Here is a 23,605-nt window from a genome sequence, read left to right on the forward strand (position 1 = left end):
ACTAATGTTATTCCTAGAAAGAAGCCTCTCTACCTGAAATCCATCCTACACTCCACTGACAGATGAACTTCCAAAAACAAAGGTCTGTTCCACACCACTCCTCTGCCTATGACTCCAGTGGCTCCCCACTGCCTACCAAGTCACATGCAAACTCACGAAAGGCCCTCCTCGACTTGACTCAACTTGCCTTTGTTTCCCTGCCACTTCCGGTCCCTTACCTGTGCCACCTACTCCTCCCATCTCTTCAAATCACACCCAGCCCACAGGGTCCTTCTCAAATTCTGTATCTTCCAAGAAGATGTTTTAGACCAACTGGGCTTTGTACTGTGATTTTTTAAAATGTGTCTGTCTCTTGTCCCAATACCAGACCAGTGATGCCCCCCGGATTTCAGCAGAGTATTTGATGTGAACCTACCATTCTATGACTTTAAAAGAATTGAACTAAAAGAGAATTAAGTGGGTTCCTGGGGTCCAAAACGGCAGCTCTTAGAGCTAAGTAGAAAAAAGACTTGAGGAAGAAGATTTTGAGGGGTATAAAATGGTGTTTATGGGGATTCCCTGGTGGTCCAATGGTTAGGACTCTGCGCTTTCACTGTCGAGGGCCCAGGTTCGATCCCTGGTTAGGGAACTAAGATCCCTGCAAGCTGCATGGTGAGGCCCCCCCCCAAAATGGTATTTAAGGGTCCTTTCCGCCCTGAGATTTTGTGTTCTATGCAGAGCAGGGGTGCATTGCTTCAAGGCAAGCTCTTTAGTTTCCCGATAAATCTTGGAACCCTGGCCTTGGAGGTCCTGATACAGCTCTAGCATAGAAATGAGTCCATCACCCAGAGAAGTTTCTAAGTCAACACTTGGCTGAGGCCCTGCTAGGAGGCCAGGGGAAGCTGAAAGCCTGGTGCTCCTGGTTATTCTGGTAGATGAGATGTCATCTCGGGAAAAGCCAAGCATCCTGCCCCTACCCGCCCACAGCCGGTGCAGAGCCTTTGAGCCGGGCAGCTGCAGGCCCTCCGAGGGGAGGAGTTCAGGCAGCTGGGACTCCTTCCTGGGCCCCTTGGGGTGGAGCCCTCCCTTCCCAGTGCAGGTGGAGGCTAGGGGCTCTGCCCAGCGGCTCTTGTTTTCCCCACCTGCCTGCAGTGCGGTTTGTCTACTGGCGCCGCTGAGGCGTAGGGGCTGGGGGAATTTGATCAGCCAGAAGGAGGAGGCTGTCTCCCCAGGATGTGAGCACAGCCTAATCCCTCCCCCCCTCCCTCCTCTGGGTGTACTGCTGAGATGCCCTGCCAGGCGGAGGAGCAGAAAGGAGCCGAGGCTGAAGTATCTGAAGGTTGCAATAAATCAGGGAGATGCCCCGAGTCCTTAAGTGTCCTTCTGAAACTCTGCCGCCCCTGACCCCGTCCCTGAGGTGGTGAGGCGGACACAACCCAGGCATCCTCCAGACACTCGGGACAGAGCTGCCCCTCGGCGACTGGCAGAAGGTCAAGGGTGGCCTCAGGGCTCCTTCGCCCAGACTTGTGCCCCTTGACATTCTCAGTGTGGTTCCCCGGTGTCCCTGCCTCCCTAGATGTGTGGAAGCTTCTGTTCTCAGGGTTTGCCCATTATCTTCCTTGAGAAAAGGGTGGGAGGGAAGGAAGCTGGGTTGGGGGGCCCACCGGGTTTCAGGGAAGCTTGGGTTGGCACTGAGTTCCCCTTCCAGCCTCTCCCTGGGAGACCAAACAAACGTTATCAGGGACTCAGAAAAGCTCCTGTCAAGGTCACTCTGCTCTGCCTGATGCTGTCGCTGCTGTCAGACATGAGAAGCGACTCTGTTGTCCACCCCCTGCCAGCCCCAGGGCACTGCCTGGGCTCTGGACAAGCTCTCCAAGACAGCCCCATCTCCTGGCTGGAGATCACTCCAGCCTTCAGCTCCAGGACAGAAGGCCTCCAAGTTTCTGCTTCCCTCTCTGATCTGTCCTTCTGTGATATTAACCCTTTCCCTCCCTGAAGTTTCCTCACGCAGATAGTAGACCAAGCCATGAAAGCTCCCTTGTGATTCCTCCTCTTCTCGTGTGCCTGGGATCCCAGACCCCATGGCCACTGGACAGCACAGGGAGATCTGAAATGGCTGGGTAGGAAGGGCCACCGTAGGCCTCACCCCCACCAGGCTCAGCCATGTGGGGGGCTGAGCCCTGACTGTGTCCAGGGCCTGGTGCTACACACTGGAGGCATGACACACTTTCTCTTTCAAGAAGTTTATCATCGGGAATTCCCTGGCAGTCCAGTGGTTAGGACTCCACACTCTCATTGCTGAGGGTCCGAGTTCAATCCCTGGTCGGGGAACTAAAGATCTCACAAGCCACACGGCACGGCCAAAAAAAACCCAGAGAAGTTTATCATCTAGGCAGGGAGGAAGGACAGAAGCTAAATTTTAATACATGGGAACAGATGCTCAAGGGGCGTGACAGTACCTATTGGAGAACTAAAGGACCAGACCAGGCAGGGGCAGCCCCAGTAGCGAGGGCTCCCCTCTCACCCTGAAATGCCTGGGTCTCCTCCTGGTCTCCTCCTCGCCACTGGGCCAGCACTCACTCACCTATGGCCCACTGCCCCACCACCCAGGGTGACTGGGGTCACGGGAACAGGTGTTGGCAAGCCCCAGCTTTGTTTCCCTGCCTCCTTCGATTTCTGTTACCTCCTTCCCTCTCCCCTTTCCTTGCGTGCCTATGCTCAATTCTCTCTCTCTTCAGCAGGAATATAATGTTCGGCTGCTTTCCACCCACTCTCTGAATGCTGCCAGGGAATAATGACTAAGGTGGTGGGTGGAAGTACAGCAAGTTGAGACCAATTTAGCAATCCAGGGTGCCAGGAGGAGGGTGATTTAGCAGCAAATAGCTTTGCAAACAGCAAGGAGAGTGAAGATGCCCCCAGAGCCAACAGACCAGCGAGCCAAGTGCGCAGCCCTGCCCGGGTGCCCGGGGCCGGGATTGCCTCAGCCACCTGGCAGTCTGTGCATAAAGGTTAGGTCAGGCATGGAGCCGGGTTTGTCCTGAGACACTGACTGATTTTCAGAGCCATGTTCACTCCCAATCTCAGCTCTACTCTTGACACCTTTGAGAGAGGTGTGTCCTTGTACACCCCTGGGGCTGGGAGTTTCATCCAGATGGACCCCTCTTCTTCTAGTGGATGCTGGGGCCTGGGAGGATATGCAGCCCTGAAGCCCGAAAGACTGCTCTGGGCATGGCAGAAATGGAGGTTCTGTGGTCTTGGGGAGGGGGCTGCCCAAGCACACTGCCGATTGTGCCCCAGAGAGAGGCCAACCCAGTGGACACAGGTGTGGAGCTTGCAGGGCCTGCCAGCCAGGAGTCTGAGGACTGGTGTTGTGGGATGTGACTGCGAGTGTGGGTATCAGAGGAGAGCTTCTCTGAGATGCAGAGATGATGAGAATGCAAGGGGTGTGTGTGTGTGTGTGTGCGTGCGTGCGTGTGTGTGCGTGTGCATGTGTGTGTGTGTGTGTGTGTGTCTGCCCGCAGCCATGTTGAAGGCAGTTATCTTCTCCCACAGTGATTAGCTGACATGGAAGCAAATCTGTGGGTGATCTGGGGAGGGCAGCTCTTTACTGCCTTCGTTCCAGACACTGAAAGAAGCCTACATCATATCTGTTCAGACAACCATTTGGCCTGTCACTTAGTAAGAAAAATCACCTCTCTGTTGGATTGATTAGGACAATTAGTTTTAGTTGTTAGTGCGCACGCTCACACACACACACACACACACACACACACACACACTCTGTCCTCTGTCTCTTCTATCCTCCCTTCGATCCTCACTGCACCCTCTTGCCACCTTCCCTCCATCCAATTCTGTCCTCATCTGGGAGGCAGCCTCCATGTGTGATCACCTCCCAAATCTGGTTTCCACACTGCTTACATTACCAGCAAAGAGACTGCTAATCTCTTTTTAGTTTGGGACTTATTTGCATATGGATAAGGTGGAAACACTGAATTAGATTATGGAATAAAGTTTGGTATTCTAATGAAATGTCGTTAATTCAGATTCTGTGAAGTCAAAATTTGCATAATTTCACTGTGGCGTGGACTAAACCTTATGAGTTGGCTAGCTATAAAGAGAAAGAACCGACATAGGATACATTACATTCCTTAAAGTGATTCTCAAGTAGAGACCCCATTATGCCAGATACTTCCTAGTTTATCACTTACTGAGCTTAACCTATATGTCTAACAAGTGCTTAGGGATAAGAAGTGGGGGGGCACAGAAAAAGGGAAGAAAACTCTTTAAGACTCTCATCAAGCTTGAATTATAATAATTATGGAAGAAATCGAGTTCTTGTAACTTTAAAAATCTCTTTTCTTCTGCACTTTAAACACCTAAATCCATTTAATGAGGCCTAATGGTTGGGTGGTTACAGCCCTGATGGGGAATCAGGATGGCCTGATTCAAATTCCAGCATTCCACTTAAGGTCTTGGGTGAAACCCCTTTACCTCTGACAGGCTCACTCAATTTTCTCATCTGTCAAATTGTTGAAGAAATCTGCGTTGTAAATAATAATATTGATAATAATAATATTCCTTTTAAAATTAAAAAGCGCTACTAAAATCACTACAACAGGAAGCCTAGGGATGGTTAGGCCGTCTTGTGGGAGTCTGTGTCCAGCAGGAAGCAAGCACGTGAGAGAAGCAGGATGGAGATCGCATATACAGCGGCAGCTTTGCCGATCAGCAGCTAGAAGCCCAACTCGCCCCCGCCGAACTTTGGCTGACACATCCCTGCCCACTTTTCTGGACCCTGGGAGGGGGCCATCCATGGCCAAGCTGCACACTTGTTCGGCTGGAGGCAGTTATAAGAGGTGAGTGACCACCCACCCTGCATTCTCCAGCTCTGTCTGGTCCGGGTGGCTGGCTAAGCAGGGCAGAAGGAGGTAACAGGCTCCTTCTGGGGCTCCCCTTGGAGAGAGAGATCCATCTCCTAGGCTCTCAGCTTGCATCTGGGAGCTATGACCTTGCTGCTGCTACGCTTCCTCTCTAAAGGGAAGGTATAAATCCCTTCCTTAGGTTCAACTTCAAGGTTCCGTTCATGGCCACCTCCACCCTGGAGAGTTCTAGCTTACCTCCCCTCCCGGGGAGCAGCTGCTGTGTTCAAAGTTAGCATGATCCAGTTTTCAATGTACTTGTCACTGATTCATGGGGGCTGGTTCCTCTTCAATCCTCCTCACAGGTTTTAGTTTCAAACCATTATTTAGCCATTTTGTTTATCCCCCATCTCCCTGGCACCTCGCACGGCTAAGACCTTTAGTAAAGAGTGAAATGCGGAGCTTTTCAAACTTGAGCGACGATCTTTGAAAGGAAAACGAAAATTGTCATGGACCCCTGAGAAGGTATGTGAAATCCTGATATGAGAAATAATGGGGTGGTGCAAAGGGCATGGGAAGGGAGTCACCAGACTCTGAACCGTGTGACCTTGGGCAAATCACAAGCCAGATGACCTCCCCAAACATGGTAGCAACTCACACTCCCAACAGCACAGTGAGAATGTCCATTTCAGAACAGTGGTTTTCAAACTGCAGCAGCACAAAGATCTATTCAAAAGCAAACTCAAAGACTTAACCATGTAAATCTCCTAAAGATTCCCCAGGCAGTTGGACACTTTTTTATTGGCCAAACCCCAGAAACACCTCATCATTGCCCTGGAACCACTGCCCCCTGGGATTCCAAGTGCAGGATTTTAAAACACCAAATCAACATCACATCTAGCACTTCCCACTTGTATAATTGTACTTCTCGGTCGATGGACCTGGAGATAGAGCGCGTAGGTTGGCAGGGTGGGTGAAGGCTGGGTTTTCTTTAGGCTCCTGAACTACTGGAGGCAGGAACCAGGATGGAGAAGGCCCATGTAGGCAGAGGCCCTGAAAGCGTTGGCCCAGTAATAGCAGCAGGAAGTCAGAGGTCACTCCAGCAAAGTGTCCCCAAGCAGAAATCTGCTGCTAGGAAAAGTGCTCTCACCAAGAGTCTCTGACAGCTCTTTTCTCTCCCATTACTTTATTAAACACGCATTTCCTATGGGATTCCTCCTAGCAGCCAAACACCACTCTGAGCTGGGAATTCACGACAAGATCTCTGCCTCTAGGAACTTTGGAGGCTCTTCAGGGGCCCGTGGGTAAATGCTAGGAGAGCAAGGAATGATGGACTCGGAGGAAGGCATGTGACCCAGACTTCAGGAGAGAAGAGGGGACAGGTTCTTGGAGGAGTCGATCCTCATGGTTAAAATCTGAAGTGCCAGCAGGGGCTGGCTGGGTGGAGGTAGAGGAACAGGGTAAGAATATTTTGCACAGAAGAAACATGTTCAAAAGTAGCAGAAGAGGGCTTTCCCTGGTGGCGCAGTGGTTGAGAGTCCGCCTGCCGATGCAGGGGACGCGGGTTCGTGCCCCGGTCCGGGAAGATCCCACCTGCCGCAAAGCGGCTAGGCCCGTGAGCCATGGCCGCTGAGCCTGCGCGTCCAGAGCCTGTGCTCCGCAACGGGAGAGGCCACAACAAAAACAAACAAACAAACAAAAAAACAAAACAAACACTAAAACTAGCAGAAGAAAGTGGAAAGAGCCAGAGGCAAGGCTGAGCTGAGTTCAAACCCTTGCTCCCCTATTTCCTATCCTGGCAACGTTATTTAAGTCTCCTCCTCTAATAATCATACACACCCTGTGGGGCTGTGCTGAGCATTAAAGGAGATAATGAATAAAAAGTACTGGACACACAGGGTACTTAGTGAAGGGTATTAAATGTTGCTAAATATTCCCCATTACACTATTCTGTAAGCTGCATAACCACAGGTTTGCCATAATCACCTTCTTTGTCTTTGTAGACTCACTTTCTGCTCCAGAGCCTTGCATTTTGTAGGCATCCAATGAATATTTATTAAATGAATGTTGAAAAAGTGCAAAGGCATATACATACATTTTGGGGACTAGAAAGCCATTTTCCCGTAGCTGGAGCCCATCCACCTCTGTGCCCATACAGGCAGACACATGGTTTCTCGAAATGGCACGGCGCATCTTTCCCTCACACATTCCCAATGCACTGGCTCTCCCCAGCCTTCACTGCACAACAGCACCCCTTTGACGGCAGCCACCCTGACACACATCTACCTGGACACAGGGGCAGACCAGATGAGGGGCTCCTCCTACAGACAGACAGACACACAAGCTGAACTATTAAAACAGGTTCTACCTTGTGAATCGCAGAGACTGCCATAAATGTTAAAAAAAAAAAAAAAAAACACCATCTCAAATGTCCCATCCTCCTTCTGGCTCACACACTGATACCTTCAAAGAGACACTCTGCTTTCTACACCTGAGTTTCTTCTTATTACCAGCAGAGCGAGTGTCCCATGTTCACATCTACCCAGCTGAACCCTCGTGCCTGGGGAGTCCACTTGCTACGCCTGACTTTGCTCCAATTAGCTGTGGACCTTGGGAAAGCCCTGCTGCTCTGGGGCCTCACTTTTTTCACTGGCAGAACACAGAGAGTCAGCCATGCTTCATGCTCACCTGGTAGTTATGTCACGAGAGTAAAGGAGATACCAAATGAGGTAACGTCTATGATGCGCAGAAAACACCTCAAGAAGAAAGGCGCTGGATAAATACAAGGTGTAAACCCCACACCTGATTAGTGTGTACGCTTCTGTCCACAGACTTCACCCACAGACTGTGCTCTCTTCAACCCTTGAACGCAAACAGCCTTCCTCCCCGTAAATGCTGTCTCAGATACCCATCTTCATGTGCGTACATATATACATATACTTCCAACACCTGTATTTTCCTCAGCATGTCCAGGGAAAATTGTTTTTGAACTTAGAGGAAGCTCAGGTTACAGACGCTCTCCTGCCCCTACCTACAGGCTCTTTTGTAGGGTCTCTGGTGCAGACAGAAGTGCCAAGCAGACAACTCATCTCTCTGTGGCTGGGCGTCTCAGCTCCCATGATTAGGCTGCATTGCTGGCAGAGCAGAAGATCCTTACCTGGCACAGCTCCTCCCAAGGGCTCTGCAGAGCTTGGTACCTCCTCAAACTTGCCAGAACCCAAGACCAGAGCAGAGGGGCTGATGGCAGCGAGAGGATGTGCATGGAATGGAAGAGGAAGGACCCAGAAACTTCAGACGCTCAGCGCCCTAAGTACTCCTTGCTCCTGGGAAATTGAGGACCCTGAAGCTAACGAGTCTGGAGCACTTTCCTAGGCATGACACACCCATGGGCGAGCAGAATGCTCATGTCCTTCAGTTTAGTCCTTTCCACCTGGAGGAGGAAGGGGAAAGCCCTTGGTGTTGTGGTCCTATTGCTGCTGAGTTGTGTGCTCTAAAGGCTGGAGATAAGCATGTGGAAGGGTGTATGTGTGTGTGTGTGTGTGTGTGTGTGTGTGTGTGTGTGTGTGTGTAGGGGTGGGGAGAGGGTGAGGGGCTGGCTGCCTGCGGTGGGTGAGAGAAAGAAATAAATGTGGTGTGTGTGTAGGTGTGAGACTGTGTGTGTGTGTTGCTTTGGCTGAATTGCTCCAGGGGGCCAGGTTCATCACCCCCGCTATCCACCTCATCCCCTGCGACCTACTCCTTCAGTGAAACAATCCAAACCTCTAACGGCATCCGTGTCCCCACCACCAGCGCGGACACAGCCCATCTTCAAAGTTCCAGACAGCAAAGTTCAGTGCCCAGGCCCCAGCTGTCAGACCCTCACGCACACCTCCTGCTTCCTCATCTCTGGACATCGGTGTCACCCAACACCTATGTCCCCCCAGATCAGATTCTGGGCTTGCAGTAGATAAACCCCGTCTGCAGGAGACGGAGACAAAGACGGAAGGACGGACGCACCCTCCTTTCTTCCGGGCTGGTACCAGACCCACCGCACGTGCCCAGGCAGAGGGGAGACCCTGACAGTTACATGCGGAGACAAAGACACCTGGACAGACGCCGGCACAGACAGACAAAGACCGACGGACGCGCTGGCACGCCGCGGGGAGCGCAATTTCCCCGGAGCTGGGGCGCCCTGTCGGGGCCGTAGACCCTCCTCTGGAGGGAGCGAGACCCTCGTCCACCGCACCTTACCTGCCCCTGCGCCTGGGGCTGACTTCAGTTTTTTTTTTTCAGTGCGTTTTGCGATGTGCTCCCGTCTTTCTTCTCCCAGAACTGCCGGGCCGGGCGGATACCGCGGCTGCTCGCGGCTCCGGCTCGCTGGACTAGGCGGGCAGAGAAACTTTCGGCCTCGCCGCCCTCACGGCGCCCGCCAGCTCCCGGCGCGCCGGCCTCCGCGCGGGTCCCGGAGCCGCGGGCTGGCGGGAGGGCAGGGCGGGCCGGGGCGGGGTCGGCGCCGTTCATTGGCCAGGGCGGGCCGGGGCTGGGCTGGGCGGGGCCCGAGCCGGCGCCGCTCATTGGCCAGGCGCTGCCGGCGGCTGGTCCTTGCGGCTCGGCGGCCTTTGTTCCCAGCTGACAGCTGGGGCTGCTCTCGACCTCCGGCTCGCCTGCATCCGCCTCCCGCGCGGGGTCCCGGCTCCCCCAACTCTCCGATCTCAGCTTCAGCACATCGCTGCGGACAGACCCGTCTGCTCAGTCTTCTTCCTCCCCCTCTTTCTCTTTCCCCATTCCTTCTTTTTGTCCTTTTCTTCTTATTTCCCCACTTCTTTTTCACGTCCTTCCTTATCACCCCTTCTTCTTACAAGTTTCATTTTCTTAGCACCATCTCCCCACTCCAACCCCCAAACCCTGCAAAAAGGCTGGACTTCTAGGTTCAAAGACGGCACCAGCAGCCTAGTGAGGGGCATTGGTTCACCGTGCCAGGATTGCAGATTGGAGCCTAGACCACTGGCACTCCCACTCCGAAGACAATTCAAAGGCAAAGGTTTCCAACTCCTTCCCAGGGACTGAGTTTCAGGTGAAAGTTGAGGCCTGTTTACAGATTGTAATCTTACGCAGTACCTTTCTAACGCTATCATTTTCTCTACCACCCTCACTTTCAACTTCTAGCATTTGAGCTAGGAGGGGACCTAACCTTACAAGCTTTGGTTGGACAAAGGGTCAGTTAAGTGGGGTTCCAGGTGTTGCATGAAGTTCGGGTCCTGAGGGTGCACTAAGGCTAATGCGTTAAAACCAGGCATGGCTCTGCCCAGGGAGTGTCAGATGGGGGAAGACTGAGGTGGCTGACTTCTGATTATAACTGGAATGGGGGAAGACAGCCTGAAGGGAGGTACACCAGTTTGTTTCTGCCACTCCTCCACTCAAACCCTGTAGGGCAGCGGTCCCCAACCCCCAGGGCAGCACACATGTGCTGTGTGGATGGATGCAGCACAAGAGGCACGGATGGAGCTTTAGAGAAAGGAGCCGTCATTCTACCTGGGATGATCAGAGAAGGTGGGCGTAAGGATTGCATTTTAGGTCTCAAATTTTGACAAAGAGAGAACGGCTTTTCGAATGAGGGATGAGTGCACAAAAAGGTGGGGAAGAAGTGCTGTTCAGAAGAGGCTGAGTAGCCTTGGGGTTGACACATAGAAATTGTAGTATTACTTGTAATAGCTACCATGTGTATGTATTGGGTTGGCCAAAAAGTTCGCTCGGGTTTTTCCGTAAGATTTTGGAAAAAAATAAACGAATTTTTTAGGCCTATTAGGAACCAGAACACACAGCAGGAGGTGAGTGGCGTGCAAAGGAGCAAAGTTTCATCTGCTGCTCCCCGTCGCTCGTATTACCACCTGAACCATGCCCCCGCCACCACCCATCCGTGGAAAAATTATCTTCCACGAAACCGGTCCCTGGTGCCAAAAAGGTTGGGGACAGCTGCTCTAGGGGATCCTCACTATTTCCAGTTCTTGCACAGCACAGGCTCCGGACGCGCAGGCTCAGCAGCCATGGCTCACAGGCCCAGCTGCTCCGTGGCATGTGGGATCCTTCCGGACCGGGGCACGAACCCGTGTCCCCTGAATCGGCAGGCGGACTCTCAAGCACTGCGCCACCAGGGAAGCCCTGTCTCCAGTTCTTGACTGTGAAGACTCCATCTCTCAATTCCAGGCTTCCTGGGAGGCAGCAAACCATGAGATTTAAGAGGTCAAACAGGCTCTGCTACTTATCAACTGTATGACCCTGAGCCAGTGCCTTAACTTCCTTATATGTCAGTTTTTTCCTTTACAAAATGGGGGTAACAATTCCCAAATGTAAACTCCCTGAGGGCAGGGACTTTCTCTTTTGTTCATGGCCGAGACAGTTGGTGCATTTTGTTCACACATGTATCCCCAACACCCAGAACTTGGTTGGCACATAGTAGGCACTCGATAAATATTTGTTGAATAAATGAATTTCATGTTTATAGATTTGTTGTGAGGCTTAAACAAGAATCCCTAGTAAGTATTGGGGTGGCCAAAAAGTTCGTTCGTTTCCCCCGAAGGATCTTACAAAAACTCGAACGAACTTTTTGGCCAACCCAATACATACACATGGTAGCTATTACAAGTAATACTACAATTTCTGTGTGTCAACCCCAAGGCTACTCAGCCTCCTCTGAACAGCACTTCTTCCCCACCTTTGTGTGCACTCATCCCTCATTCAAAAAACCATTCTCTCTTTGTCAAAATTTGAGACCTAAAATGCAATCCTTACTCACACCTTCTCTGATCATCCCAGGTAGAATGATGGCTCCTTTCTCTAAAGCTCCATGCATGCCTCTTGTGCTGCAACCATCCACACAGCACACGTGTGCTTGCTTGCATGGTGGTTGTGGCTATAGGGCTGGCATTCCCTGGAGCTTGAGCTATCTGGGGTCAGGTACTGGACTCTACATCTACCTCCAGGGATAGGTGTGGTTACCTCCACACATGAGAGTTTCTCAGTAATATTTGCTGAATGGGTTAATACAGATCAAACATCTCAGCACCTTCAAGAAAGGGTAGATTCTTGGAAGGCAGAGTAAGGGACCCAGGGGTCTTCAGACTTCGATCAAACTAATTTTTGTGTCTTCAGATGTGGAATTCCATGAAAGGGGCAGAAGGATTCTGGAGGCCTGCTTCTGGTTCTGGCCTTACCACTGACTATGTAAATGCTTTTGGACAAGCCATGCCCCTGGCTAGGCCTCAGTTTCCTCAGCTGCAAAGTGGACAGTTTGGATGAAACTCTTTAAGGGTCCTCCTCCAGCACTGATGTCCTGTGGCTCTGTCAGAGAAATTCTAGGCAGACATTCTAGGGCTTGACACACAGCCCTCTTAGAAGGAATGAGTTAGGCAAAGGGTCTGGGCAGAGTTTTGGTGTGTGTGTGAGGGGTGGAATCCAGAAACAGTATGGAAGAATAGAAACACCCTGTGCAGGGGCTGCTTCAGAGATAAAGTGGGGTTTATGGACAGTGGGGGCGGAAGTAAGGAAGCAGAATGGGAGAGGAGAGCTGTGATGGTGAGCGTGTGTGTGTGTGTGTGTGTGGTCACAAGAGCCTCAGGAATGTGGACTCCAGGAGTACAAGGCCACAATTAGCTTCCTGATTCAGCTGTTGGGTATGGTAATGCAATGCCTGGGTGTGTCTGCCCCTAAAACCGCTGGTGAGATTCTCACTGTGGCTCCTCTTCCTTTGTCTAGTGAAAGAGTGCTGCCCTACTAGGCCCTGGGTATCCCATTTGGCCCTCTGCATCACGCAGGCTCTCCCTTGCCTGAGCTGAGTCTAGAAAGCTGGGTCACAAAGTATGTTCTTATAAAAAATTCCCTGCCGGGAAGAGATATGGGAACACATGTATATGTATAACTGATTCACTTTCTTATAAAGCAGAAACTAACACACGATTGTAAAGCAATTATACTCCAATAAAGATATTAAAAAAAAAAATTCCCTGCCATCTTCATCTGCTCATTACCTGAGGTCCAAGTAGCTTACTGTTCTAGCTCATCACTCTGTTATCCATCTCTAGGAGCTCAGATCGGCCACAGAGGACCAAGCCCATGGACCAGTTAACCCAGCAGCTCGTCTGAACTAGAAACACCTCTGCTTTTTTCAGTGTCCTTTATTTTTTTTGGCTGTGTTGGGTCTTCGATGCTGCACTCGGGCTTTCTCTAGTTGCAGCAAGCAGGGGTTACTCTTTGTTGCAGACCACGGGCTCTAGGGCATGCAGGCTTCAGTAGTTGTAGCATACAGACTTAGCTGCTCCGTGGCATGTGGGATCTTCTGGACCAGGGATCGAACCTGTGTCCCCTGCATTGGCAGGCAGATTCTTAACCACTGTGCCACCAGGGAAGTCCCTCAATGTACTTTCTCCTATCACAATTTAAATAATTGCCTGGCTTCTTGTTTGTCTTCAACTCTTCTGTAAGTTTCTTGTTCCAAGACCAACATCTTCTTTGTTCAATATTGAATCCCCAGCACATTGTTGGTACACAGCAAGCACTCAAAAAGTACTTAAATAAATTCCATGGTGGAAGGCAGGATGATGTTGCAGAGAGAGCAATGAACTCATATACAAAAGATTCACACCTATTCCCACTTCTTCAAACTTGTGGTCTTGTCGCAACCTGTTTGAGATTCAGTTTGCTCATCAGTGAAATGGGCATAATAACGTTTGCCCTATCTGTCTTGTGGCAGTGACACAAATATGAAAAGAATTGCTGATGTCAAAGTTAGTAAGAAAAGTAAAAAATGTTAAATAATTGTTTAATATTATTTCAAGTCTAAAAATTCAGGGCCTTGGGTTGGGAGGTAAGAAAGGCTGACTGTATTTAACTGAGGCTGGGTAATCTCCAAAAGTAGGCAAGAATCTATTATAATGCTAGAGAATTGAGAAAAGCTTTAAGGAATCAACAGGCTTCCACTACTTCTATCTTCCAGCTACCCCAGGAGAGTAGAGGAAGGCTGGTTTTCGTGTAGGCCAAGCCAGTGCCTCCTGATCTTAGAGGATGCCTAACCAGTATCCTGTCTCCCTCCAGGGTAGAAAACAGTTGCCCTGGAGGTTAAGCTCTTATAACCAGAATTTACGTTTCTTACCTGTATGTCCCTGGGCACCTTGCATCTCTTATCTCTGGATATCACTAAACTCCTTTGCTTTGGGAGGGACATCTCTTCCTTGACTTCTCTGGGTGTTCAGAAAACAAATTAGATAAAATGCAAGTAGTGTTTCTCCTTTCCTCGAAAGTACTTCATGACTTCCAGAAATTGTTTATCGTTATCATTATCACCATGATTATCATCAGTGGCATTATTATCTATAACTTCATTCTGAGTACTTAACCTATGTTCAGGTTCAGGAGACCACGGAAGTTGTAGACAGAACAAACACTCCTTGATGCCCTGGGGAGAACTTGCTGACCTCAGAATTCCTATCCTGGGCTGACTCAACGCCACTAAGATGCTCAAGTTACCTTAAGAAGTATGTCCACACCACTCTTTCACTGAAAGGAAAACTGAGTCAAAGAGCAAGATAGGAAGTTGGCCCAGCCTCACCGGGACACCAAGGTCTTAAGGCATGGGTCCTGTACCTGCCTCAGCAACCATGTGACTGATACAGTACGTGATGTGCTTTGGTTTGGGCAGTGTAGACCACAGGCAGGCAGCATTCCCCTGAGCAGAGAATAGTAAACCAGCCACCTTAGCTAATGCAAAGGACTCAAGTGACACTAACTAGCTTCCAGTGCTAATAAGCTTTGTTCAGCCACCAGCTGACAAGGCTCATAAGATAACTGTTTAGCAAACCTTTCAATGTAAATGCAGGGTTAAACTAGATTATGGAAAAACAAGAAGGAAGTGTTCTGATTTGATTCCGCCCACCCCAATACCATTTTCAATAGTACCATAGGCTGTTTCTAATTCAACATCCTTGCTCTGAAAGGTTCTGGGCTATCACCTGTTATGCAATCTATTTCTTCCAGGGTTTGGACTAGTTCGTCTAAAACTGTGAAGCCGGCGGATGTTTCCACTTACAAGTAATAGAAAAGCTTGAATCAAACTGGTTTAAAAAATAGGAAAAAAATCTCATGAATGAATAAATGAAGTGATCAGCTCCCTGGTTAGTTCATACCGTGGCTTCACAATGTCATCAGAGATCATGTCTCTCCATGTCCCGGTTTGCTATCCTCAGAGTAAGGGTTTTGCCCTTCAGGACTACAGGCTGGATCTATCAGTCTAGTTGTCACACCCAAAACCAGCAATGCTCTGAGGATTAAAGGACCTTTGTTTCTGCATCTCTTTCCTAGGATCAAGAAAACCTTTCCTGGAAGGCTCTCTGCTGACGCTGGACAGGCTTAGCCACATCGGCAAGCAATCATTGGCAAACTCAATGAGATTACTTTGACTGGCTTTGACCAAAGGGTTGGAAGTGGAATAGATATTGGGATATATCTGTATCTCTTGTCTTCAAGGGAGAAGGGGGAAGCTATGGAGAGAACTAACAATCATTGCTTGTCTGTTATGTACCTCAACTTTGCTGGACATTTTATCTACAGTATTAGATATTTACTATTAGATATTTATCTACTTAATTGTGGAAATCATTATTTCTATTTTCCAAGTGAAAAAATTGCAGCTCAGAGTGCTTAAGTAATTTGCCCCAAATCCCACCACTAATAAGTGGAAGAAAAAGGACTGAAATGCAGTTCCACCCAAAGCCTTTGCTCTCTCTACTCTTCCTGGCCATCTCTGTAGAGTTGACGCTTCTAAGCTCTACCCAAGGTTAGAGACCCCCCACAATGAAGTGGAGCCTTCCAGGACCACTGTAGGCACGAGATAAAGCCGCTTCCTGTCCACCATCAAGTTTATATTTATTTCTTAGCATTTCTACAGTGTGCCTCTTCCTTACCTGTGCATCCCTTTTTCTCCCTCTTTCCAACATGTACGTCTCCTCAATTCCACATGGCCTCCCCACCTCCATCAAGGCCACGTCCACCTCCGTGCCCTTGTCTTCCTTCTAGCCAGAATGGAAGTGTCTTTCAAGGCCCTCCCCAAGCTCTGACACAGCCCTCCTTCAGCCCCTACTCCCACCTCACCGAAGTCCTATTGAATCACGTCACATCCATGTCCTGATCGTCTTTCCTTCACTGTGCACTTTGTAACTTGTGCTTTATTGTTTCAGGTGAATGCATCTCATTTTCCTACTAGATTTTGAAGTGGTCAGCTCCATGCTTGGCCCATGATAGGCCCTCCACATTTAATGACTAAATAAGGGCAGGGACCACCCCTTATTTTTCTCTCTTATTTTTCTATCTCCCTCATAACACTCAGCCTGCTGCTGCACGTGGGTGGTGAATAGTGGACTAATTGGCTTTGGGCTAATTGCTCCCCTAGGCTGAGGAATGACACGCAGACAAAGAAGTTGGCATGACCTTTGTCAGTTCTGAGAGAGGCCTTTGGTAAATGGGCCCTGCCCAGCCCACATTTGCTTGTAGCCCTAAACTCATTTAAGCAAATAGAGCATATGAGACCATGACTTCTGGGAAATCATTTAGTTCCCCTATGGAGAATGTTGGCACGCTCATTTCCTCCCCCCAGGGGGGTAGAAAAACATAGCAGAGAGGGGGCTTCCCTGGTGGCGCAGTGGTTGAGAGTCTGCCTGCTGATGCAGGGGACACGGGTTCGTGCCCCGGTCTGGGAGGATCCCACATGCCACGGAGCGGCTGGGCCCGTGAGCCATGGCCACTGAGCCTGTGCGTCCGGAGCCTGTGCTCCGCAACGGGAGAGGCCACCACAGTAAGAGGCCCGCGTACCGCAAAAAAAACAAAAAAAACAAACAACAACAACAACAACAAAATAGCAGAGAGGCTTTTGAGACCCCGTGTGCTGAAATGGAATTTACACATTTCCTCAGGTGTTTCTGAGGAAGCAGCTCTGGGAGTCCTAGACTGAAAGGCTGATGCTGTCCCCTCAGAGTTGGTGGGATCAAGACTGGTCAGCTGGGACCTGCCCTGGGCTTGGGCTCCTGCTGGCCTGCCTGGCTTTCTAATTAAATCTTCCAGGTCACTCCACTCCTCAGTTAGCACTGCCATTCTCCCCTCACGTCTTCTGGTATTGACTTCACTCCCTTCACTTTGTGTATCAAATTCTCTAGGTGTTGACCCTATATTTTGCCTTTGTTCCCAGACTGTATTTATTACATGTTGACCATTTCTTTTGCTTTTGTTGCCAGACTGATTGAGAAGGCCTCCATCTCACCAGCTGCAAAAATAGAAGAGGAGGGGAGGGGGACAGGGAAGGGAAGGTAGTAGGTGGTTGTACCAGGTACAACCAGGTCTGAGGTCGCTTCTGGCATTTTCCGACTCTGTTTACCTAAGGTTGCTGGGAGCAACAAAGAAGGACGGTCGCAGCTACCAAGAGAGCACCTTGGTGGGAAAAGGCTCCTGGTAATCTTGGACTAATTGTGCCTGTGAAGGAGCCTCAGTTTGCTTGAGGTTCCCGAGTACCACACCTGCCTCACAGTGTTGCCGTGAGGGTGTAACGGGTCAACACTTGTGCTGTGCCCAGCCCAGCATCCATCCTGCAGGAAAACCCTTCAGCTGCTGTTGTTCTCTGTGCCACCTCCCCTCCCCCCATCAGAAACCCAGGGCCTTTTCTACCCTATTTCTTCCAATTAGAAACCCCCTCATGATTTGGCCTGAAGCCCATCCAGCATGGTGAAGTGGAAAAGAGAGCAGCATTTTGAGTCTACAGACTGGAGCTGGAGACTTAGGTTTGAATCAGACTCTGCCCTCAGTCGCTGTGTGACCTTGGCCAAGTCTCTTGCCCCCATATCCTCTGTTTCCAACACTTTTGAGTGATATTAACAATATAATTCCACAGGGAGGGATGCAGAAAAAAAGTACAGATGATTAAAATAACATCTCCTGGGCTTCCCTGGTGGTGCAGTGGTTGAGAGTCCGCCTGCCGATGCAGGGGACATGGGTTCGTGCCCCGGCCCGGGAAGATCCCACACGCCGCAGAGCGGCTGGGCCCGTGAGCCATGGTCGCTGAGCCTGCGCGTCCGGAGCCTGTGCTCCGCAACGGGAGAGGCCACAACAGTGAGAGGCCCGCGTATCGCAAAAAAAAAAAAAATAACATCGCCTACAATTCTGGGGGTACCGTGATTGTTATGAAAGAGCACTTCACACTAGGGTGAACATGTCTCCTTGACAACTTAGGGCTGCTTCCTTCCTGCTCCAGTTCCCACCCCCTTCCCTAAGGTCTGAATTGTATCACAGAAGATAACCAGTCTCAATGTATGAGTCAGAGGACACTTCCTGGCACAAGCAGTGAGCAGAGGAGGTGCTCGGGTGGACGATGGGACTCATCCCGTTCTTGAGATCCTGAGGTTAGGTTCCGAGCACAGCTGCAATGCCGAGTGGGAAAGAAGTAGCTGGAAGTCAGAGGGGCAGCCAGGGGAACGGGTGGGAACGGGTCCAAAATGGCAGCTTGAGAGGAAGTCGCCGGCTGCCTGTTCTGGAACCTTGCAGAGCAGTGTTTAGAATGTTCTCTCTCGTTAATCCTATTTAAAGTCTGGCTGCTGAGAGGGAAGTGGAGAGTCCTGTTTCAACTTGCAGTGGTGCGGTTCCCTGCCACCCCACTGCAGGGCCGAGCCCCGGCGCTGGGAGGGGGAAGGGGCTCTCTGGGGACACCTCTGCTGGCTCTCACAGCCTCTCAGAGGAGCTTCTCAGGCTTCCCCTCCCCTGAGACCTGCGTTTCATTGGCCTGCCCCTGGCCCTAATCTGCGTCGAGGGAGGGGCTGCTTGCTAAGATGTCAGGAGGTGTGGACTGGCCGGCCCACTGCTCTGGTGAGGAAGGGGTGCTGGAGAAGGCGAAGAACACTTCACTGAGGTGCAGATGGGAGAGGGAGGGACAAAACAGCGGGGGCTCTTGTGCAAGAGTGCCTTCCGGGAAGGTCCCTCTCCCTCTGGGCATAGGGAGGTTTCTAACGGGTTGAAAAGCTAAGAACAAACATTCCCAGCTTCTCTCTGAGATTCTCATGGAAGAGCTAGGTCTAGGGAAAAGGGGCCTCCTCGGCCTTGAAAAGGAAAAGTGTGAGTGAACCTACCACTAATAACATAGGGCCAGCCTTTTGCAGAGGGAGAATAATGGACAGTGTTTACCTCTGTGGTATTATTTCTGGGAGACCAAAAAGAGACTTCCTAAATATATCCCTGTGAATGTGAGTCAATCCTTGAGATTCATATATGGACAAAACAACTTCTAGTGTTGTTGTCCAAAGACCAGAGTTCATGGGTAGCTCTTTACTAGCTGCATGACCATGGATGTCATTTAACCTCAACTGATTATCTGTAAAGTGGAGAGTCACTCCCTCCTCCCCCCCTCTACCCCTCCCCCCCTCCCCCCCATCTAACATACATCTCACTGGGGTGTCACCAAGACCAAATCATGTGACAGTGTGAAAGTGCTTTTATTTTTTATTTTATTATTTTTTATTTGGTTGTGCGGGTTTTAGTTGCGTCAGGCAGGCTCCTTAATTGCAGCTTGCCAGCTCCTTAGTCGTGGCATGCATGTGGGATCTAGTTCCCTGACCAGGGATCGAACCTGGGCCCCCTCCCTTGGGAGCGTGAAGTCTTACCCACTGTGCCACCAGGGAAGTCCCATGAAAGTGCTTTTAAATTGAAAGTCACTGTATACACGTGGTGGGTGCATCCCCTTCAGTCGGACAGACTTTCCTCCTGCCTCAGACAGACTTTAAGCCCCTACCTTGTACTTGTTGCCCACTATTCCAATAAACTGTAAGAACCAAACGCTGAAATTTCACAACAGAGACAAGCTTGCTCTCCTGGTTACTTCCTCCTGTTCTGAGGACCCTTTCTTTGCCTGGGCCTCTCTTGGGTTGTGAGAAGCTGCCATGAGAAAGATCAGAGCCTTTCCTAGCAAGACAGGCCAGAGTTGAAAGGTCTGCATGCCATGATCCTAAAAGTGAATTGGGAGTAGAGTCAACCCATGGGAAAGGCAGAATCATCAGAAGATGTCTGAAGATGTAGGAGCAAGAGTAATGGGCCAATAGGAAACCAGATTGGTAAGCTTAGGTCCAGCACTGGTGAGGCCAAGGTATTTTATAAAGACACTTAGTTGTTTTGTATCTTAGTTTTCCTTCTCAGTTAAATAGGGATAATAAAACCCATCTCGTGTTCCCATTTGGCTTACATGAGGGTGACAGGGGATGGTGAATGAAAGGCTGCAAATGTAAGATTATTGAGACCCCTGGGATTGTTAGGCTGCCCTTGATCAATGCCCATTTCATGGTGCTCTTGCTGTCTTGAAGCACAGCCAACTTCACGATGATTTGCATTAAACTCCCATCATGCCAGGCACCATTCTCATTGCCTTGAAAGCACTAAAGCAGTCGGGTAGAATATGTTATTTTTAGCACTTAAAACTAAAAAGCAAAAAAAAAAAAAAAAAAAAATCAATGTGAGCGTAAAGGGATAATTTAACAGGATTGTGTTCATGAGGGAAGGGAAGACATATATTAACTTCTACTCAAATGGAACTTAACATTTATGTAGCAAGTGGAATCACCACAACTAAAAGAACACGTTAACAGCCCTATTATCACCAGGCAGGGGACTAGAGAGAGGAAAAAACTATCTCTAAGATGTCTAGGGGGATTTGAGGAAAAACACTCTTGTTTTAGACTGACAGAATCTTGGCCTGGGCATCAGAGATGTGGTCCTTCAAGATTCCCTTTCTCTCAACAGAGCGGAGACTTAATATATTTGTAGAGCACTTTATACTTTTGAACTGCAAACATTATCTTATTTGATCTTTGCCAACCTTTTAATGTAGAAAGGGTATTATTTTTTAAATTTTATGTTATTGAGGTATACTTGACTTACAATGTTGTGTTATTTCCGCTGTACAGCAAAGTAATTCAGTTATACATATATATATTCTTTTCATATTCTTTTGCATTCATATTCTTTTCCATTATGATTTATCACAGGATATCGAACATAGTTCCCTGTGCTATATGGTTGGACCTTATCGTTTACCCATCCTATATATATAGTTTGTATCTGCTAACCCCAAATTCTCAGTTCTTCACTGACCCACACCCCCCTCCGGCAACCACAAGTCTGTTCTCTATGTCTGTAAGTCTGTTTCTGTTTCATAGATATGTTCATTTGTGTCATATTTTAGATTCCACATATAAATGATTTCATATGATATTTGTCTTTCTTTGTCTGACTTCAGTTAGTATGATAATCTCTAGGTCCATCCATGTTGCTACAAATGGTGTTATTTCATTCTTTTTTTATGTAAAATCAGCCAGGATCATTCAACAAGGATCCCTGGATCCTTTTACTGCAGAATGATATTAGAAACCAGGATTTGCCCTAATCTGCTCATCATTGAAATTGGGGTGTCATCACCTTTAGGCCCTGTCAGAAAGTAAATGTATATATATTATCCTGTATATGCATACATATCTGTATTATTTCTACTATTACTCATCAGTTTCTAAGCTAAGCTAAACAGGAGTTCCCACTGATGTCTCAGACTCTAGTTCAGAACTACATGGTTCATCTTAGCCTTTTCCCCTTATCTGTTACCTCCCATTCCAACAGTGAGATATCTAGTTTCTACCATTCCCCATATTTTTACTTATTTTTTCAATTCCAGTGTACAGAACTCAGGGCTCTGACTGCCAGTCTGGCACTATAGTCCCTACCACACTGTGCTAATTCTGCTCACTTCAGCAGCCCTAATAAACCTACTCCCTCTTCCACCTGAAAATCTTGCAGATATTTGAAAACCACAATCTGGTCCATTTGAATTTCTCGTTTCTAAATTTAACATTCCCATTTTACTCATGCAATGTGATTTTCTCATGTATTCAACAAATGTTTCAAGAGAACCAGCCATGCTTGTCATTGTGCTAAGAACAGAGCAGTGAACAAGACATATGTCCTTGTCTTCATGAAGCTTACAGTCTGGTAGGGAATGTGGTCATTTAGTAAATAAAATAAGGTGTAGTGAATGTGATGATATAGGAGGTTCAGGGAGGTCTAGGAACTATGTTGGGGAGGCCACCTAATCTGTGCCACTGCCAGTCATTCCTGTAGTTGTGTGCCCACATGCTGTCTAGTTAGGGGCTCCATAAAGTGTGGGGTCCTTAAGAGGTCATATTAATTCAAATATTTGTTTAAGGCACAATACAACCATTCTTCTGTCTCTCTCTCTCTCTCTCCCTCCACACACTTAACTTCTGTTAAGGCAAGCTAAGACGGAGTTTGCTCTTTCACCAGATGCATTGTATTGCTGGCTTCTCATAGATTGAGGTGCCCTGTCTAGTCAATTTACAAATTGACTAGACAAATTAAACAAACTAATTTTTTTAAATTGAAGTATAGTTGATGTACAATATTATATAAGTTAACAGGTGTAGAATATAGTGATTCACAATTTTTAAAGGTTATACTCCATTTATAGTTATTAAAAAATATTGGCTATATTCCCCATGTTGTACAATATATCCTTGTAGCTTATTTTATACATAATAGTTTGTACCTCTTAAGCTCCTATATTGCCCCTCCCCCCTTCCCTCTCCCCATTGATAACCACTAGTTTGTTCTCTATATCTGTAGGTCTGCCTCTTTTTTGCTATATTATTGTATTTTTTTAGATTCCACCTATAAGTGATATCATACACTATTTGTCTTTCTGTGTCTGACTTATTTCACTTAGCTTAATGCCCTCCAAGTCCATCCATGTTGTTGCAAATGGCAAAATTTCATTCTTCTTTTTATGGCTGAGTAGTAGTATTTCATTGTATATATATATAACGCATCTTTTCCATTCATCTGTTGATGGACACTTAGGTTGCTTCCATATTTTGGCAGTTATAAACAATGCTGCTCTGAAAGTTGGGGTGCATGTATATTTTTGAAATAGTGTTTTTGTTTTATTTAGATATATACACAGGAATGCAATTGCTGGGTCATATGGTAGTTCTATTTTTAGTTTTTTGAGAAACCTTCATACTATTTTCCACAGGGGCTGCACCAATTTACATTTCCATCAACAGTGTACAAGTGTTCCCTTTTCTCCACATCCTTGCCAACATTTCTTATTTGTGTTCTCTTTGATGATAGCCATTCTGACAGGTGTGAGGTAATATCTCATTGCGGCTTTGATTTGCATTTCCTTGATGATTCGAGATGTTGAGCATCTTTCCAAGTGCCTGTTGTTGGCCATCTGCATTTCCTCTTTAGAAAAATGTCTATTCAGTTTACCTGCCCATTTTTAGATTGGGTCGTTTTTGATGTTGAGTTATATGAGCTGTTTGTGTATGTTGGATATTAACCACTTATCATACCGGATTAATGTGTGTTTTTTTTTAACAACTTTATTGGATTATAATTGCTTTACAATGGTGTGTTAGTTTCTGCTGTATAACAAAGTGAATCAGTTATACATACACATATATGCCCATATCTCCTCCCTCTTGCGTCTCCCTCCCACCATCCTTATTCCACCCCTCTAGGTGGTCACAAAGCACTGAGCTGATTTCCCTGTGCAATGCGGCTGGTTCCCACTAGTTATCTATTTTACATTTGGTATTATGTATAAGTCCATGCCACTCTCTCGCTTTGTCCCAGCTTACACTTCCCACTCCCTGTGTCCTCAAGTCCATTCTCTACGTCTGCATCTCTATTCCTGTCCTGCCCCT

The 23,605-nt window shown here is 48.3% G+C and overlaps 1 protein-coding gene across 2 annotated transcripts in view; it reads right to left on the minus strand.

Annotated features, from left to right (window-relative positions):
* LZTS1 (leucine zipper tumor suppressor 1) overlaps positions 1-9,267 on the minus strand; it is a 49,524-nt gene extending 40,257 nt beyond the window's left edge. Inside the window, exon 1 of one of the 2 annotated variants that reach the window (XM_027091955.1) lies at positions 9,069-9,267. The gene's annotated coding sequence lies outside the window, so the exon portion shown is untranslated. Of the gene's footprint in view, positions 1-9,063 lie in introns of both variants that reach the window. The other variant, XM_027091956.1, reaches the window with a different exon arrangement.
* Positions 9,268-23,605: the final 14,338 nt, after the last annotated feature.

Source organism: Aethalodelphis obliquidens, unplaced genomic scaffold (genome assembly GCF_003676395.1).
Source record: "Aethalodelphis obliquidens isolate GAN/ISIS:26980383/991018 unplaced genomic scaffold, ASM367639v1 scaffold74, whole genome shotgun sequence".
Taxonomy (NCBI): Eukaryota; Metazoa; Chordata; class Mammalia; order Artiodactyla; family Delphinidae; genus Aethalodelphis; species Aethalodelphis obliquidens.